The 17,434-nt window shown below is 44.6% G+C and overlaps 1 long non-coding RNA gene across 1 annotated transcript; it reads right to left on the reverse strand.

The window, feature by feature from the left end:
- Nucleotides 1–972: 972 nt before the first annotated feature.
- LOC113605398 (uncharacterized) lies at nucleotides 973–15,903 on the reverse strand. The gene is made up of 4 exons (XR_003427198.1): nucleotides 15,466–15,903; nucleotides 14,801–14,887; nucleotides 12,820–12,916; nucleotides 973–2,802 (listed from the first exon to the last, which is right to left on the reverse strand). It is a non-coding gene; the product is annotated as an uncharacterized LOC113605398 (long non-coding RNA).
- Nucleotides 15,904–17,434: the final 1,531 nt, after the last annotated feature.

A 17,434-nucleotide genomic window follows, 5' to 3' on the forward strand; every position in this document is an offset into this window, starting at 1 on the left:
GGGTTGACTGCCAAGGGTCATGGGGGAATATTTTAGCGTGAAAGAATTGTTTTATATCTTGATTATAGTGGTGGTTACCTGACTGTGTGTGTTTGTCAAAATTCACAGAACTGAACACTATATAGTGTTCAGTGAATTTTATTGTTTATGAATAATAACTTTTAAAAACAACACATTTGTTACAGAGAGAGAATAGATTATGCTGGAGGACAATTAGAACACCTTTACAGGTAAGAGATAAGAGATGAAGGTGCCTGGGCTGGCATGTGGAAGTGAGGATAGAGAAGTGGGCAGACTCAAGAGCTAGTTAGGAGGGGAGGCAGCAGAAGGGTGGTCTTACAGGATCATTCTCGTTGCTCTCTTTGTATCATTTATATGAGCCATAAGTATACATAGACAACTTCCAAATGTATACCTACAATTCCTGCCAGTTAGAACATTTTATGGCCTCATAGATTCATAAGGGGAAGGAGACAGGGACAGTCAGGTGAGTGGGCAGAGGCATCATTGGGGACCCAGTGGAACAGAAATTCACATATGATCTCACTTATATGTGGAATCGAAATGGTGATCATTTCACAATACATAGAAATAGGGAATGATTATGTTGTACACAATATAATGTTGTATGTCAGTTATACCTCAATAAAAACATTTTCTTTCCTTCTTTCTTTTTTTTTTTTTTTTTTTTGACTGCATCGGGTTTTAGTTGCGACACACGGGATCTTAGGCATGCGGGATTTTATCGTTACGGCGTGCTGTCTGCTCGTGTTTCTCTCCATTTGTGGCGTGTGGATTTTCTCTCTCCAGTTGCGGAGCGCAACCTCCAGGGCGTGTGAGCTCGGTAGTTTGTGGCACGCAGGCTCTCTCTTTGAGGGACATGAACTCAGTAGTTGGGGCACGCAGGCTTAGTTGCCCCACGGCATGTGGGATCTTAGTTCCCCGACCAGGGATTGAAACCCACGTCCCCTGCGTTGGAAGGCGGATTCTTTACCACGGGACCACCAGGGAAGTCCCTAATTATTGTTTTTTAAAAGACACACCTAAGGTGTGAACAGGGTCCTGAGTGATGGCTGCAGAGGGACAACCAGCCCCTGTTCATGAATAAGGAGACCAAGAGCACCATAGTGAGCAAATTCATTGACACTGTTGATCTTAATAGAGACTCCAGATCTAATGTGTCATCTCATGCCCCTGGAGATGTCTCTAACTGCTTACTTGGTGACTGACTAAAACTTGAACCAGCAGTGAGTGTCATCTAATGAGGTTGGGATGCCGGAGGCTGGATTTATATGCCTGAATTATATGGAGGAGGAAATTCAAAGGCATAGGGACATGAGAAATTTTGACTGGATTTATCATGTGCAGCCTGCACACCCACCCACCAACTGTGTTCCATGAGAAGGCCCAGGAGACACTGCCTTGACTAAGGCCTCAAGAGGGGAGCACATGTGTCCCTGAAAGCTCTGTGGTTGATCTCTTTGAATGACAGATTCAACCACAGGGAATGTCACCATTGATACAGGCTCCCTGATTCCAATGAAAATGATGGGATCCTGAAGTAGCAGAAGACAAATGGCAGCACTTAACTAAGACCAGGTGGGCACATCTATCTTAAAGGGCAGTAGGGAATGTCCCAGTAAGTAGAATGTCTTGGTCCCCAGAGGTCTTTGATAATGTTTAACTGATCATGGAGTCCTACGAATGAAATAGATGGGCACCCTACTAGAGAACTGTTTGACTTCTGTAACAGGAAAAATTCTAGATCTGGTAGCCAAAAATCTGGCAGTCTCGACTGTGAAGAGTCATGGCTCTCACTCAGTTTTGAAACCTAAGTCAATTCACACACAAAGAGCCCTTCTATTGTCGGGGATGTGGGGTATTACTGAAGAATGGCTCTGCACTATTGTCTCAGGTACACACAGTGAATCTTCCTCTAAGCATTCCCCCAAAGGACCTGCAGCCATTTGCTAGAGTGACTGTGTTAGAAGGAAAAAGAAATTTTCAGAGATTACTATCCACGGGCCCTGAACTGATGCTAATTCCTGGGGACCCAAAATGCTACTGTGGTCCAAAATGGGGGTTGTAGTGTCAAGTGATAGCATTTCAGCTCAAGTCAGACTCATGGCAGACCCAGTCTGTCCACAAATCTACCCTGTGGGTTATGTTCTCAGTTTCTAAATTTGTTATATAAATAGACATACTTGACAACTTGCAGAATCCCCATATTGGCTCCCTGAGCAATGGGATGAGGATCATTATGGTAGGAAAGACTAAGCAGAAACACTTGGAACTTCCCCTCTTACTGCTGTGGTGAATCTGAAGCAATACCACATCACTGGGGAAATTGCAAAGATGAATGCCTTTGAAATCTTGAAAAAAGTAGGAATACTGTTACTTATTATATCTCCCATTTAGCTTTCCAGTTTCTCCTATGCAGAAGTCAGATGGATCTTGAAAAATGAGATCCTAACTATTATAAACTTCATCAGGTGGTGATTCCCACAGAAGTTGCTGTTTCAGGTGTAGTATCTTTACTGGAACAATCAACACGGCCCCGGCACTTAGTAAGCAGCTACTTATGCCTAATGCCTCCCTGCACCCCATACCAATGTATAAGGACAATCAGAAGCAGCTTGCTTTTACCTATCAGGGACAACAGTCTACCTTCCCAGCCATGCCTCGAGAATACGTCAATTCTGTTCTCTGCCATAACATAATCCACAGAGATCTTGAGTGTCTTGAGAGTCCACAAAGGCATCACACTGGGCCACTGCATTGATGACACTTTGCTCACTGGATCTGATGAACAGAAAGTAACAAGTGTTTTAGACACCTTAGAAGGACATATATGAACAAAGGGTGAGAGATAAAGTGTTGGGGATTCAATGGTCTGAAGTATGTCAAGATTATCTCCTCTAAGGTGAAAAACAGGTTACACTACCTTGCACCACTTACAATGAAAATAGATACAATACTTAGTAGGCCTTTTTTGGACTTTGGAGATGATATATATCACATGTAAGTGTGAGATTGGACCCATCTAAGAGTTATCTGTAAGTCAGTTTCAAGTGAAAACCAGAGCAAGAGAAGGATCTACAGCAAGTTTGGGCTGCGATAGAAGCCACTCTACCAGCTTGGCCTTATGGTCTAGCATAGCTAATGATATCTGAAGTGCCTATGGCAAATAGGGATGCTCTGTGGAGCCTCTGAAAAGTACCAATAGGAGAATCACAGCACAGACCCCTAGGATTTTGGAGCAAATCTATGACCTCTTCCACATCTGTTCTGTTCTATTCTCCGTTTTAGAAACAGCTTCTGACTTGCCACTGGGCCTTAGTAGAGACTGAACACCTAATCACAGGACATATGGCCTGAGCTTCTCATCATGAACTGGGTGCTGCCTGACCCATCTAAACATAAGCTTGCACACATGCAATATAAATCTGTCATAAAATGGAAACAGTGTATAAGAGGCCAAGCTTGCACAGGTCCAGAAGGTACAAGTAGGTTGCACAAGCAGATGTGGCTCAGACTCCTTTGACATCAACTTCTATTGCATCACCTCCCTTCTCTTAATCAATGCCTTTGGCTTCCTGGGGTGTTTTTTTTTTTATAACCAGTTGACTAAGGAAGAGAAAACTCAATTCTCTTTTACAGATGAGTATGCAAAAAATTCTGGTACCACCTCAATGTGGACAACCGCTGCACAACAGCCCTACTCATGGGTGATCCTGAAGGGCAATAATAAAGGAAAATCTTCCCAATGGGCAAAATTTCAAGTAATACATCTGGCTGTCTACTATGTCTAGAGTGAGAGAAGGCCAGAAGGATCTATATTAATCCATGGGCAGACCATATATTTTGGCCATACGGTCATGAACTTAGAAGAAACATCATTGGAAGATTGGTGAAAAAGCAGTCTAGGGAAGAAGCAGATGAATGGACCCCCTCAGAATGGGCGCACACCATGAGGATATTTGTGCCCATATGAATGCCTCCACAAAGGGTATCCACTGCAGAGGAGGTTCTTAATAATCAGGTAGACCAAATGATGCATTCAGTGAATGTCAGTCATCCCCTTTCCCAAGCCACCCCAGTGCATGCTTAATGAGTCCATTAACAAAGTTGTCATGGAGACAGAAGTGGAAGCTATGCATAGGATCAACAACATGAATTTCCCCATAAGGTCAACTTGGCTAAAGCTACTGCTGAGTGCCTAATCTATCAAGAGAAGAGATCAAACTGAGTTCCCAATAGACACCATTCCTTGGGGAAACTAGCCAAACACCTGGTAGCAGGTTGACTACATTGGATCTCTTCCACCTTGGAAGGAGCTGAGATCCATCCTCCTGGGAAAAGGTACATGTTCTGGATATCGATTTGCCTTCTCTGACCATAATGCATCTGCCAGAATCATCATCTGTGGACTCACTGAATGCTTTAGCTACCATCTTGGCATTCCCTGTAGTATTAATTCTGATCAAGGAACTCATTTCATAGCAAAGAAAGTTCAGAAATGGAATCATGCCCATGGAATTAATTGCTCTTGCCACACACCCTATCACCTGGAAGTGGCTGGACTAATTGGAAGGTGGAATAGCTTGCTGAAGACTCAGTTACTGCACCAGTTGTGAGTCGACATCCTGAAAGGAATGGGTTCTGTCTTACAGGATACTGTATGTGCTTTGAATCAGAGACCACCGATCCTGGTTATGAAGAACCATAAATAATAAAGAGATAGAAGTAGAAGTGTCTCCTCTCACTATGATACCCAATAACATACTTTCCAACTCAGGAATCTTGAACTCTGGTGGTTTGGAGGTCTTAGTCTCCAGGGTGGGAATACTTCAACCAGAGGACACAAGAACAGTTCCATTGAATGATACTGTTAACCTGGCAAGCTTTTTTTTTTGTTGTTTTTTTTTTAATTTTTTAAATTTATTTATGGCTGTGTTGGGTCTTCATTTCTGTGTGAAGTCTTTCTCTAGTTGCGGCAAGTGGGGGCCACTCTTCAATGCGGTGCGCGGGCCTCTCACTATCGCGGCCTCTCTTGTTGCGGAGCACAGGCTCCAGACACGCAGGCTCAGTAGTTGTGGCTCACGGGCCTAGTTGCTCCGCGGCATGTGGGATCTTCCCAGACCAGGGCTCGAACCCGTGTCCCCTGCAGTAGCAGGCGGATTCTCAACCACTGCGCCACCAGGGAAGCCCAACCTGGCAGTTTTGAGCTCCTTATGCCACTGAAGCAAACAGCAGGAAGTGGGTTATTTACAGGATAGAATGATTGATCTTGATAACCAAGAGGAAATTGGATTGCAGCTAAAAAATGGGGACAAGAAGAACTATGTCTAGAATGCAGTGGATTTTCTGGATCATCAATGTTAAGGTAAAACTATAGCAAATGAACAAACAAAAAGTAGAATAACCGGGGACTCAGACCCTTTGAGAAGGATGGTTTGGGTCACTCCATCAAATGAAGAATTTTAATTAGCTCAGGTCCTGTCTGAGAGCAAGGAAAATGAAGAATATGTAGCAAAGAAGGAAGCCATAGACATCAACTGTGAGCTCACGACCAATTACAGCCAAAGACTGTAACATGAAACTCTGCATATATTCTCTTTGCTTGTTATATATATGTGCTTATTTTTTTGTTTTTTTAATTTATTTAATTCATTTATTCATTCATTTATTTTTGGTTGTGTTGGGTCTTCGTTGCTGTGTGCAGGTTTTCTCTAGTTGCGGCCAGTGGGGACTATTCTTCGTTGTGGTGTGTGGGCTTCTCATTGTGGTGGCTTCCCTTGTTGCGGAGCACGGGCTCTAGGCGCACGGGTTTCAGTAGTTGTGGCATGAAGGCTCAGTAGTTGTGGCTCACGGGCTCTAGAGCGCAGGCTCAGTAGTTGTGGTGCATGGGCTTAGCTGCTCCGTGGCATGTGGAATCTTCCCAGACCAGGGGTTGAACCCGTGTCCCCTGCATTGGCGGGCGGATTCTTTTTTTTTTTTTTTTTTGCAGTACGCGGGCCTCTCACTGTTGTGGCCTCTCCCGTTGCGGAGCACAGGCTCCGGACGCGCAGGCTCAGCGGCCATGGTTAACGGGCCCAGCCGCTCCGCAGCATGTGGGATCCTCCCGGACCGGGGCACGAACCCGTGTCTCCTGCATCAGCAGGCAGACTCTCAACCACTGCGCCACCAGGGAAGCCCCGGCAAGCGGATTCTTAACCACTGTGCCACCAGGGAAGTCCCTGTGCTTATTTTTATATGCTACTTTATTCTTATTTTTGTCTTATGTAAAATTTTAACCTTAATTTTACAATTCGGTCTTTAGGTAACAGACTTTTCCATGGGATTGTGAAGAACAATTAATATAACTAGCAATGGACACAGGGAATTCTGCTCAATATTCTGTAATAACCTAAATGGGAAAAGACTTGATACATGTATAACTGAATTACTTTGCTGTACACCTGAAACTAACACAACATTTTTAGTCAACTATACTCCAATATAAAGTTTAAAAAAACCAAACTAGCAATGGATACCATGAACATGGGGATCACGCTTCTCCTCGCTTTGGGGAAAGGGTGAGAACTTCTTCACTTGTAACAAGGATAAATATATCTTATTAGATAGGAAGCTTAATCCCATTGGGAATTTTTGAGAGACAGTGCAGCACTGACACCTCAGGGTTATCCCCCTGGGTCATGGCAGACAGGGTATTTCTGCACAAACGCCCATCAGTCGTCAGTGGTTGAAAGCTGCTGGGAAGGGGATTGTTAACGTCCCAGTCCTCCCAGCCTGACAGCAACAGGAAATCCTTGGGCAAAGAAATGCAGGTGTCAGCTGTCGGAAGTTGCTGAGGTGGTGAGGGCAAAAGGATACGGGTGAGGCCCCGAAAGTGTCTGCTATACCGATGTTTCTTTCTCTACAAAATGGGAAGGAGAATTTCCACCTCACAGGGTTGCCTCTGTGCTGCTGAACTGCACACTCCAGGGGTTTCTATTGGTAACTTGGAGGCCCTGAGCTGCTGTGAAGATGAAAGGACGTGGTATAGAGCAAGTGCCTGACACACAGCAGGCCCTCAGTATGCGTCCATTCCCTTCCCTTTTTTCATTTTAATAATTGCTTCACCATGTGGAGGACTTACTCAGTGTCAGACACTACACTCAGTGCTACCCACACCCACGATACAGGTATTAACCTCCTTATACAGAAGAGGAAACAAAGGCTCAGAGGGCTTAAGTCACTTTGTCCACTCCCTGAGCACATAAGCACCATGTCTGTCTGACTCCAGGGCCCTTGCTCTTAACCTCTACCTTGCCCTGTGCTGCCAAGGGCTGATTCTGACACGCTGCCCAGTTGTGCTTTTTTCAGAGCTCGGGTGCCAGATGCCTCAATCAGCATCCTCCCTCAGACATGACCCAGATTTGCTGTGGGAGAAGCTGTTGCCAGGAACTGGCAGGTCCTCTACTTCTGCTCTGCCTTCTTAACTGGTGTCCCACCAAGATAACTCAGATGGATGGGAGAAGTCTTCTTTCTACCTGCCCCAGGCTTTGGTCTCTTCGGCCCACACGTGTCCCAGAGGCATCATGAAGCATCACCTCTTGAGCACCTCCTTGGGGGAATTAATTTTGAGTCTAGGCCTCAAGGCTTGAAGAGACAAGAAACACGGCAAGGCTTTTTGTTCTGTCAAACTAGTTCACCGAGCACAGAAGAAATGGACATTCTGCCCACTTTCTGTCTCTCTGCCTTGGGAGACCCAAGCTGTGGCTGCTCACCTTTTCCTCATTGGGTTCTTAGTCTAGCAGGGGCAGACTGAGCATGTGCTTAGGGTACCAGCAAGCAGGGCACCAAAAGCGAGAGTAGGGAAGTGCAAGCGGTGCACTAAGCAGGAAGTGATCCCTATATTTAGGGTGTGTTTCTGACATCATGGGTTGGCCCACTCAGCTCCATTTGTGCGTGCTTTACTGCAGATCAAAAGTTGGCAAACTCAAGTCTACAGATTGGGTCCTTGAGACACCTATATTCCAAAATGGATGCACTGTTTGGAAGCCAGAAGTGAGGTGGAGAATGTATTTCCGCTCTCTGCACTGGTAAGCATATGCTGGGAGCATTTGTTTTTTCCTGCAGCAGTGATAGCAGAGGTCCAGCGTGATGGGTGCCTTGCACTGTATTACTGAGAGGAAGGTTATGGACATGCGTTCTCTTGTCATCAATCAAGGCAGAGGCAGCGTGGTCCTGGAACCAACAGTAGTAGCACAGTTTCCTGATCTGTGCCTCTCAGCTGAGGGAACGTGGTCCTGGAGCCAGCAATTGGGACAGGGACTTCCTGAAGCTCCATCCTCCCAACCATAGAGGATTTAGAAGCTCCCTTGGTGCACCAATCTTGTTGATATATTCTGGGGGACATTCCTGGAAGTTCTACCTAGAACCTGCTTGTCCAGCACATCCAACAATCCTGCAAGCACCTAATCCCCTGTATCAAGTCTCTTTCAGTTTAACCTGGTCTGGTTATCTGCAGCAGAACCTGACTAATATTGGGTGCTTGTGATGTACCAGGACCTGTGCTAAGTTCTTTACATTTAATCTTCACAATGGCCTTCTGAGTTCACTATAGTCAGTTACTTGGTGGCAAGCAACAGAACCAACCTTGACTAATTTAAGCAGAAAATGAGCTCACTGAAAAGATATTAGTTAACCCAGTGAATCACTGGGAAGGGAAAGCCTAGAGAACTAGGCTTGGAAACTCTGCAACCAAAAACACAGCCTGAACTGTGCCACAGAGCTAGTCTAATGAGAACACTGCTTCCGTGTGGTTCCAGGTCCCGGTCCTGCACACCACCGCCCCACCAGAACTGCTCACTGGACACACTGCAGGCTTGGAATGTACTACTGCTCCCTGGAAATGTGGTACTGTAGTCATTGCTGCCTCTGCCACAAGTTCTCCACCCCTCCCTCATCTCTGTTTTCCCAGCCCCTGATTTGAAGCATAGGACACATCTTATTGGCTGAGCCAGGTCACATGTTCAAACGCAGTTCCAAAGAGCCTGAGACCCAGAGACCAACCTTTGTGGCTTTCTCTGCTTCTCACTCTCTTCCACACATCAGCAATGCCTCTTGCACCTTCATCTGATGAGGACTGTTGGTCCCCATCTGGGTTAAACATTGCCCTTGCCCATTGGTTCTTTAGAAATGAAAATATGCTAGATTTCTTGTCGGCAACTCAGCACCATTCCTCCCCGTCTACACTCTCCCCCATAGCAGGGACTAGAAGCATGGAGGGGACATTCCCAGGAATCCCTTGCCAACAGGTTTGCACTGGGATCTGCCAATGAAAGGCACTCACATCAGATCTGGGAAGCAGAAGAGAAGAAGAAGGCACATTGTGCTCCCCCGGACTGGTGGACAGACACGTGGGCTCCAGGGACGGCCACACGGGGTCCTGCAGCAGCCTCTAGATATTCTCTCTTAAGTGTGGGAGCTACAGTCAATTGTGCAGCTACAGGCAACAAGGCCTACACTGAAAGGAGCTCTGGGAAACACATATACTGCCTCATTTAATCCTCACAACAACCCTACGAGGAAGAGGTTATTCAAAATCCCATTTTACAGGTAAGTAAGTAGGGGTTCAGAGAGGTTTAACAGTTGCCCTGGGTCACAGGTCTGTGTGACAGTAGAGCTCATGTTCACTTTCTCTTATCCCTGGCATCCCGCCTGGCTCACTGCTACCCCTCATTTGCAAAGCAGACAGAGGAAGGTGTAGGAGAGGGCAGAGACCTGCCGGAAGGGCGAGAGGTCTGCAGCCAGGCAGTGCTCAAAGCACAAACTATCCTTGGAATGTCGGAAATTTCTGTTGGAAAGTCCTTCTGAGCCTGAGGCACATTCTTCTAAAGAACTTTCTTGATTTAAAAAATCCTGTGCTTTGAGGATGGAATTGAATGTGTGGGAACAGCCAAAGGTCACTGGGTACCACAGCTGCAGAGTAAGGAAGCAGATCAAGCTAGGCAATACCACTGCAGATTGAGAGCCAGCCATGGCTCACACAGAAATAAGCCCGAAAGGCAGGCAGTGCTGTCAGGGCCATGGCAGCTTCAATGGAGGAACACAGAGGATAAGTGGTCTAAAGTCACCCATTAGCTGTGCAACCTTGGGGAAGTCACTTCATCTCTCTGAGACTGAGTGTTCTCATCAACCCTCTGTCTGAGAGGCAGAAAATTATAGTGGTTGGGATTGCTGCCTTTCAAATCAGACAACTGAATCTTTGGTTCTGCCTCCTCCTGCATGGTTTGGGGCAAGTTCTCCAATTTCTGTGCCTGTTTTCCATATCTGTAAAAGGAGGATAAGAGTACCTATGAAACAGGGTTACTGGAACAATTAAATTAAGTGAATTGGAAAAGGATTTTGAACTGCAGTAGGCATATAGCAAGCACTCAGTAAATGTTAGCTATTGTTTTTCTTACCTTAGAGGGAAATATGAGGACTAAACGGCACAGCATGTGTGAAAGTTTCCACATATAATTCAGCTTATTAGATCAGCTCAGAAAACAGTGGTATTCTTGTTATCTAATCCTGCGTAATAAACCACTCCAAAATGTAGTGACTTAAAATAACAATAGTCAATTACTTTGCTCACAAATCTGTGATTTGGGCAGGGATTAGCAGAGTTGGCTTATCTCTGCTCCATGAAGCACGAGCTGGGGCAGTTAGAGTAGAGCTGGAGGATTCACTTCCAAGATGGCCCACTCCCATGGGTAGCAGGTTGGTGCTAACTGATGGCTAGGAGTTCATCTGGGGCTGTAGACCAGTGGCCTACATTATCTCTACATGGACCTCTCCACAGGGCTGCTTGGGCTTCCTCACAGCATGGCAGCTGCATTCTAAGAGCAAGTGCAAAAGATAGAATATGGAGCTTCCAGTCTCTTAAGGTCTTGGCCCACAAACAGGCACAATTTCACTTCTGTGTTCTGTTCGTCAAGCAGTTACTGAACCTGCCCAGGGTCAAGGGGAGGCACATAGATCCCTCCTCTTGAAGGGAAAGAATGTCAAAGAATTTGCAGCCATCTTTAATTGACTACAGATAGTTTGTGTTTTCACTCCAAGTACTGGCCCCAGGTACACATACACAGACATAGACATAAACTCTTCTTTCCTAAACCATGCCCCAACCGAGAGGCAGATGATCAAAGTGGGAAAGAGAGACACAAGCACCCCCACGCAACTGGATAAATCCTACTTGTTGTTTAGGATTCCACAGAAGAGAGTCTGTGAGTCTCCCATCTCCCAAGATCCCCTGTGAAGTGCCTGCTCTGCATCCCCAGTATTCCTGCCGTGCCTTCCCTGGAGCTGGTCAGGGAGCTGATCATTGTATTGGGGGCTATAAATAAGAGTGGAGAAGCCCATAGTCTGTGGAACCTCTGCGTGGCTTCCTGCACTCCCTCAGCCTTGGGTGTCTCATCTGGAAAATGGGCATGATAAGCTCCACATTATAAAACCATCCTGTTGATTAACTGAGGTCAAGAGTAGGTAGGGTGGAGTAAATTAACAAGCCACCAATTAGGCTCATTTTTTAAAACGTGGCATATTGTTCATTTCAGAAACAGATCTCTGACTCTCCAGGTCCTCACCCTACTAGGGTGTGGTAAGTGGACAGGGGTCAGAAGACTTTAAATAACCAGTTCGAAGTATGGCTTTCTAAAATAGAAACTGAATATGTACACACATGGTATAATCTCAACTATAATCTCAACTATGTAAAAAGATAGAGACTAGAAGGAAATAAGGCAAAGTGTTCACAGTGGTTGATCCTGGAGGGTGGATTATAGGTGATTTTTTTCTGCTGCTTCTTTATAATGTTTTTACATGTATGTCCCCACATCTTATCAGTTTATGTGTGACTTTTATAATAAAGACATATATATTAAATGAATAAATATAGGATAGCACACTCTGACACACACCCCACACACAGTCCCACACAACTGTGTCTTCCTATGGAGCAGGCTTTCCACAAGATGATGCTGTCAGCGTTTGGGCCAGACGATTCTTCCCTGAGCTGAAGTGAGCCCTGCATTGCCCCTCGCCTGTGTACCTGCCAGGAGCACTTCCCACTGCCAACAAAGAACACCCCCGCATTATGTAGAAAAACGTTCTTATTTTTCAGAGATGCATTTGCGGTGAAATATCAGACTGTTTGTAATTTACTTTAAACTACTTCAGAAAAAATAGATAAAACAATTATGGCCAAAAAATTCCCCATGACAATTGAAAGATCTAAGTGATGAGGTATGTGTATTTGTTCAATTTTTTTTTTTACATTGCCGTTTGAAAGTTTTCATGATAAAAAAGCGGGGGGAATGCCCCACCTATTTCTGAAGGTCTCCTATCGGTGTGCTACCACCCCTAGTGGAAAACCTGTATTTTCATTTTGTATCAGCTTCATTTTCATAAATGTTGTGTCTGATTTTCAATTTAAAACCCCTCTGGGGCTGCCATTTCTTCTTCAAATGTTTCCTTTTCGGCTTCCTTCTCCTGAAGACGATATCTGGATGTAGGGGAAATGTCCTCGTGGCAATAGGGAAAGGCGGCCCTCCTGGTTTTTTCTGAGTCCTTGCTGGTTTCATGAGGTACCCCTTGCCCTGCCTGCTCAGTGGGGCCTGATGGCACAAGTTGCTAAAGTCCACAGCCACTGAAACTCGTGATCCGTTCTCACTGGCATTGACTCAATGCCACCACCTATCTCCTGGGCACCTGAGCACCTCTGAATCTCAGCTGCATCCTCCATCCAGCCCCGCCTTGGCTGGCCACCCTACCGCCCCTCACACTCACTGTTTTTCCTGCATCTCAGCAATCTCCTCTTTTCCTCACCGTGAGCACATAAGGGCTTCTGGACCTCTTTCATGCCGCGTGCATCCTGAGGTGATTCCTAACATAGATGACAAAAGTGGGATGGGACAAGATGCAGTAATGAGGAAGCCCAACCATCCATCCTTACCTTACATGTATATGGCATTTTACAGACTTCAGGTACACGCTCCTTTCAATAGCAAACCCTCTCTGAGTGCTTACTCTGTGCCAGACACTGTTCTGAGGGTCTGGGCCCCCCACCTCACTACATATACACACCAGGTGTCTGCTGATATGTGAAAGGGCAGACAAGTCATGTTGCAGCTATACCAGTGAATATCAAGCAGATGTTAAAAAGAATTAAATTAATTGATATGTTCTCATAAGGAAAGCTATCCAAGGTATGTTGTTCAATGAAAAGGAAAGTTTCAATATAATAGGTGGGGTAGGCTATGAGCCCTTTTCCATGAAAAGAAATTTATATTAATGAGAACTGAAAACAACACACTTTTCTGTTCCTGTGTTAAATAATACTGGGGCCAAGTAATAGTTTAGGGGTTTGCTCCAGGAAGTACCCACTCTTTGAAGATAAGACAGATAAAAACTAAACACCTTACTTATCAAAACAGAAAACTTGCTCATCTAGACTCACTTCAATGCCCTTGCCCCTCTGCATTCACTAATCCAAAGTTCTTATAAATTCTGCCCAATTCCAACCAGCTACCTGCCTTATGTGACCCATCTTAAAACCATCCAGTGCAACCTTTAAAACCCTGTAAGTATCCTTCCTTAATGTCTTCACTTGGAGGTACTACTAAGACTTTTTCAAGGTGTTATTCTCCCTTTCTGCAGTAAATTTAATATATTTCGTTTTGTTTGATCATCAGGTTTTTTCTGGTGGTCTTTGAGGGAATCAGTGATCAATAATTATAATAATTTAATATGTGCTGAGAACCAAGCTGATTGTTTTATAGACCAATCCTACTCTGTGAGATTTTTAATCTTATTCCCATTTTACAGATGAAGAAATTGAGGATTTGAATTTGAGCAACTTGCCAAATATTACACAGGGAATAAGTGACAGAGATCACATTGAAACCAAGAAGTCTGGTTCCACAGCCTGAGATCATAGCCCTTTAATACCGCCTCTGTTTTAGTTATTATGACTATGTAACAAAGCACTCAAAATCTCAGTGGCTCAAAAAACAAACACAACATTTATTGTGCTCATGAACCCTCCATGTGGGCAGGGCTTGGGGGGATGCGTGCCTCGGCTCCACGCAGCATCAGCTGAGGTGGCTCGAAGACCGGGAGCTGGGATCATCTGGAGGCTCATTCTTTCCCCCGTCCAGCAATTAATGCTGACTGTCAGCTGGGACCTCAGCTGGCAACCAGTCAGAACACTTGCATGTGGTTCTTCATGTGCCCTGGGGTTCCTCACAATGTGGTGGCTGGGTTCCCATGGTAAGCACCCCAAAAGAAAGAGATTTCCAGGAGAATCCATTTTGCCTTTTATGACCTGGCCTTGGAAGCCATGCAGCATCACTTCTGCCACATCCCACCTGTCGAGGCAGTCACAAGGCCCTCCCCACGTTCAAAGGGAGAGGATGTAGATTTAACTAGTGATGGGGAGTGCCAATATCAGAAAGACCATAGAAGACCAGAAATATTGCTGTGGTCATTTTTGGAAATACAGTCTTCCACAGACCCACATATTCGGTGTACATGTATGTAAAACCTGAAGTGATGTATAACAAATAGCTATCATTATTTCTGGGGATAATAGAGGGTCTTTTATTTTCTATAACATTTAAATTTTTGTAACGGGTGTGTAAAAAAACTATGGCAACATTGTTTGTCAAAGACTTAGTGTCCATTCTCAAGAAGCTTGCACTGAAGGTGAGCATACTGACCACTACCTATTTCTTCTCCTATGTCCATTTGCTGCCTCTTGCCGACCTACCTTGTTCCCCAGGAGGCTGACCTCTACAGACTGTATCACCTGGAATCCTTTGCCTTCTGTCTTCTGGTTGGGTTGATCCAATGGGAGCTGAAGGAAATCAGAGGGTAAGAAAAAGGATAGGGTGTTTATTCTCCCCTCCCTACCTGCCCATGGTTCTCCCTATGGCTATGTTCCCCTATAGCCCATAGTATATGTTGGACAGCCTCTCCTCCACAGCTACTGGTCTCACTGTGTTCCAGTAACACTTCCTTCATCTCTATCCTTCAGACCCAAGAATGGTAATGGCTTGCCTCCATGGCTAGTCCCTGGGGTACCTCATCATCCCTTAATCCTGTCTATTCCTCTGTAATTGTCTCTTCATTAAACTCTCTTCAATTAAGCCCTTTAAGTGCACCCTCTGTTCCCTGATTAATAAGGCACTGATGGAGACAAGCATGCAAACAATGACATTACAGTGTACTGATTGCTTTCAAAGGCATGAATAGAAAAAGAATATCTAGGTTTTAGTGGAAGAATCAGAGGAGACATCCCAAAGAAAATGATACTTCAATTGAGACAAAAAAGATGAGTCAGTGTTCACTGGTTTATGAAAAAGAGAAGAACTTTCCAACCCTATGGGGTTTCCATGGATAAGGAAATAGGCCCAGAGAAGTTGGGTGACTTACCGTGGCCACACAGGGAGTAGCATAGATTCAAGCCTTCTGCTTAATCCATCACCCTACAGGGCAAGTTTGTTATATCAGTTGAGATGTTTTTAGCTGCAAGTAACCAGAAAAAAATGCCTTAAGCAGTAAGGAAAATATGTAATACATTTATATAATCTTGTTTATAATAAGAAGACAAATGTAAGGTAGCTCCACAGTTGATTAAATAAAATCAGACGTTCAGCCAAGCCATCAAGAAGAGCTAAGTAAATGGATTGGAAGACGGTGTTGCTAAGTCAGTCCTCCTTACATTGACTTATAGATTTAGTACAATCACAATCAAATTCCTAAGTTTAGGTACTGAAATTTTCAAATCAATTCTAAAATTTATATGGAAATACAATGGACCTAGAGCAGCCTAGACAATCTTGACAAAGAACATACACCACCAGATATCAATGCTTAACATCAAGCTATAGTAATTAAGCCAGGGTGGTATTGATACAAGGATAGACAAATAGACCAATGGAACAGAATTGGGAATCCAGAAATGAACTGAAACATGTATGTTCACTTGATTTACAACAAGGGTGCCACTGCAATTCAGTGGTGCTGGAAAAACTGGATATCCATACAGAAAATAATCTGTATGGGAAAAAATATTTACCCAACACTATACATAAAAATTAATGTGTCGGGGCTTCCCTGGTGGTGCAGTGGTTGGGAATCCACCTGCCAGTGCAGGAGATGCGGGTTCGAGCCCTGGTCTGGGAAGATCCCACATGCCGTGGAGCAACTAAGCCCAGGAGCCACAGCTACTGAGCCTGCGCTCTAGAGCCTGCGAGCCACAACTACTGAGCCTGCATGGCACAACTACTGAGGCCTGTGCGCCTGGAGCCCCTGCTCCGCAATGAGAGGCCACTGCAATGAGAAGCCCACACACTGAAATGAAGAGTAGCCCCCGCTTGCCGCAATTAGGGAAAGCCCGCGCGCAACAACGAAGACCCAATGAAGTCAAAGATAAATAAAATAAATAAATAAATGAATTTATTTTAAAAACTTAATTAATGTGGTATGGATGACAGACCTAAATGTAAATGTTAAAAAGAATCAGGCTTGGGCTTCCCTGGTGGCGCAGTGGTTGAGAGTCTGCCTGCCGATGCAGGAGACACGGGTTCGTGCCCCGGTCCGGGAGGATCCCACATGCCGCGGAGCGGCTGGGGCCGTGAGCCATGGCCGCTGAGCCTGTGCGTCTGGAGCCTGTGCTCCGCAACGGGAGAGGCCACAACAGTGAGAGGCCCGCGTACCGCAAAAAAAAAAAAAAAAAAGAATCAGGCTTGTAAAGGAAAAGACAGGAAAATATCCCCATGATCTTGAGGGTAAGCAAATATCTCCGAAACAGAGCACAAAAAACACCATGCTGAACACATTGATAACTTGAACTTCATTAAATATAATATGCTCATCAGAACACATTACTAAGCAAGTGAAGAAATAATCTACAGACTGAGATACTTGCATTTCGTATATCTGACCAAGGACTTATATCCAAAACGTAAACAAACTCCTACAAATCAGTAACAGAAGACAAAACAACCCACTTTTAAGAAAGGGAAAAAGACTTAAACAGGCACCTCTTAGAAGAGGAAATGACCAAAAAGCACTTGAAAAGGTCATCAGAGAAATGCAAACTAAAACTACAATCCGATACCACTACTAACCCACCAGAATTAAAGGCTGACAATACCAAGTGTTGGTGAGAATATAGAACAATCAAAAATATCACACTTCTAAAATATATATATATCACACTTCTGGTGGGAGTGTAAATTGGTTAAACCACTTTGGTAAACTGTTTGGCAGTATCTAACTAAAGCTAAATAAATAGCTATTCACCCTATGTCAGTGATTTCACTACTAGGTATATGCACAAGAGAAATGAGGACATATATCCACCCAAAGATAGATACATAGAATGTTCATAGTATCT

The sequence above is a fragment of the Aethalodelphis obliquidens genome, unplaced genomic scaffold, assembly GCF_003676395.1.
Source record: "Aethalodelphis obliquidens isolate GAN/ISIS:26980383/991018 unplaced genomic scaffold, ASM367639v1 scaffold42, whole genome shotgun sequence".
NCBI classification, from domain to species: domain Eukaryota; kingdom Metazoa; phylum Chordata; class Mammalia; order Artiodactyla; family Delphinidae; genus Aethalodelphis; species Aethalodelphis obliquidens.